The following is a 2816-nucleotide window of genomic DNA, read 5'->3' on the forward strand; positions in this document are numbered from 1 at the left end:
AGTGGTCTTAACGTCTGTGCCCACGGCAGACCCCACAGATGCAGGAACGGCAGACCTGGAGTTCAGCCCACAGTCCCTCTGAGCAAGATGTCACCCAGCTAGCCCCGAGTACTCTGCCCCGTCTAACACCTGGCAGCCCCCATTTTCACTGTACCCTGACTCTGGACACCATGTTTCCAATTACCTCCCCCCTCTTTAACTCCATGAAACTTCGGTGGCCTGGTGGTAAGGGTTTGTGCTGTAGGCACCAAGGCAGGTGGTTTGAACTTACCAGGTGTTCTGCAAGAGGAAGGTGGCCAGTCTCCTCCCATGTGATTTACAGCGTCTGAAAGTCCACGGGAGGGCCAGCTATGGGTCGGTTCTGACGTGATGAGTTTGAGATCTTCTGTGTTTACTTTCAGAATTCTCAGAAATGATCCAACTTGTGCATCACTGCCCCAAGGCACACTCCCCTTTCATCCCACCCCTCTGTGGAATGGCGCAGGGTTGGAAGGACCTACCGCACTGCCAGACCTGTCGAGCCTTTTTCAGCTTTGGGTGTCGTGCAGCTCTTCAGACACAGGCCTGACCCCAAGTTCTGGGCCCTCGTGAGGAAATGAAGGAACCATTGCCTCGCGGGGACAGTCAGTGTGAGTGTGATGTCTTCTGACCTCATCTGTCCAGCAACTTTGTGGCACACCTGGTCTCTGGCCCATAACCTCCACCGTGGGGCAGTTTGCAGGGCCTGGGGGCCTTCCCTTGAGCCTTTGGTGCCCTCTGCTGGCCAGAGAGGTTTTTGCAGTGTCCTGCCTCTGGCTGGACCTGGCCACAGGGAGGGGTGGTCACAAAGAACCCAGGGTACCTAAGTATCAGGGAGTCTTCACACACGCACCACTTCCTATGTCTAAACACCTACGGGGTCCGTCTGCCTGCTCCTGGCCACCTCACCCAGCCCTGTGACCGGTAGGTGGGGGTGCAGGCTGGCCAACATCTCGGGCACATGCACTCTGGGACTCCTTGCACATATCACGTGGCTCACTTGCTCTTGTGAAGCGCGGCCCACGTTGCCCAACATCCAGCTTCTGCTTACGAGCCCACACCACTTTTGCTGCAGCGTGGTCGCAGACGTCTGCATGCTGTGTCAGCAGCTGCCCTGCCAGCCATCCCTGGTGGAAAACCTGGAACGGACACTCATCCAGAGAGGCTTCCAAGTCAGGAGGGAGCCAGATGCCGGGGGCCAAGGCCACTGGGGGCTCCTGTTGTCTGGCTACGCACGGTGCCCACTTCACTCTGGCCCACTCAGCAGGCGAGATTCCACAGCTGTGCACATCTGTAAGATCCATCTGTGAGCTTACGCTCTTCGGCCCACTGAGTGCTTCGTGTGACCTTTCTAGAGATTTCCACCATGGATTCAGTCATGTGAGGGACACTCAAGGAGCTTTGATGGTCCAGTGGTTAAAAGCATGCAGCTGCTAACTGACAGGTCAGTGGTTTGAATCCACCCAGAAGCTCCATGAAAGAAGTTGGAGCACTTTGCATCCTTGAAGCCCTGGCAATGCCATGGAGCCACTTCTCTCAGAGAATCACCATGAGTCTGGGTTACTTGACACATTGGGTTCTGAAGGAGGCGAGGTGCTAACCAAAGGGTTGGCCACCATCCTCAGGGGCTCCGTGGGAGGATACCCTGGGTTACCAACTGAAAGCCTGTAGGTTCAAGTCCGCTGAGAGGTGCCTTAGAAGAAAGGCCTGGTGACCTGCTTCAGAATAACCATTGTGAGTGAGAGTCAGCTGAGTTCGTAGCACAGGCAGACCTCAGAGACACAGGTTCAACTCCAGACCATCCACTAAAACTGGTTCAAAAATCTCAGTCCAGAGAGTCACATGGGTGTCTTGCCATCCAGGGCCGACCCAAGTTGCTTACAGGAAGTGAAGAAGACTCGAAGCACTGAGGAAGATCAAAGACCTTAGCTCTGGAACCAGACGGCGGCAGAGGAAGCGGTGTAAGGAGCTGGAGGAGCTGCAAGCAGCGTAGAAACAGGCCACCATGGCCCCCACAGCCCTCAGATTATCGATCACTGAACAACTAAACAGTTGGTTACTGGTCTTCAATATGGATCGCGGCTCAACAGCAAGAGAAGAAAGATTCCCAGAAAAGACTGGGTGAGTCCCATGGCTTCCAGCCCCCCACTGCCGAGGCCATGCCACTGCCACAGCTCCTTCATGGCCGGACCCCGGGAATGCTCTCACCTGGGATGAACGGTGGGCACCAGGCCCTGCAGCTGGTACGACGGAGACTCCACACTGCCGCGGAATAAACTTATTCTAAAATAAATTCTTGGATCCAACATGGCGGTGGCACGAGATGCAACGTGAGGCGCAGGAGGCCTGGCGGCCACATGGAAACAGACCACACAACTGACATGGACCCAAACAGCCAGGCAGAAGACTGCTGGTCACCAGTGTGGACTGAAGCATCAAGAGGACAAAGATTCTCAAAAGAACATGGATGAGTCCCACTCCTGCCCGCTACCTACCACTGAGCCCGCACTGCCACGACCTCCTGGGGCCACCATGACCAGGGCCCACAGGTCTCTTAGCCTAGACCAGGCAGCAGGCACTGGGCCCTGTGGCCAGTGTGACAGAGCCCCCACGTGGTTGGTGGCTGCAGATGCCAATAGCCACAGGGCCCAGAAAAAGAAGGGACGGTGGTTGATGGCAGCAGCAGCGGTGCCATGGAGCGGCGGGAGGTGAAGGACTTGATACGGGAGAGCATCTCGCTGTCAGTGAAGATTTCCTTGGACAGGTCAGAGAAGATCATCAACACAATGGGTTGATAA

The sequence above is a fragment of the Elephantulus edwardii genome, unplaced genomic scaffold (genome assembly GCF_000299155.1).
Source record: "Elephantulus edwardii isolate Elephantulus edwardi_28Jun2011 unplaced genomic scaffold, EleEdw1.0 scaffold00127, whole genome shotgun sequence".
Taxonomy (NCBI): Eukaryota; Metazoa; Chordata; class Mammalia; order Macroscelidea; family Macroscelididae; genus Elephantulus; species Elephantulus edwardii.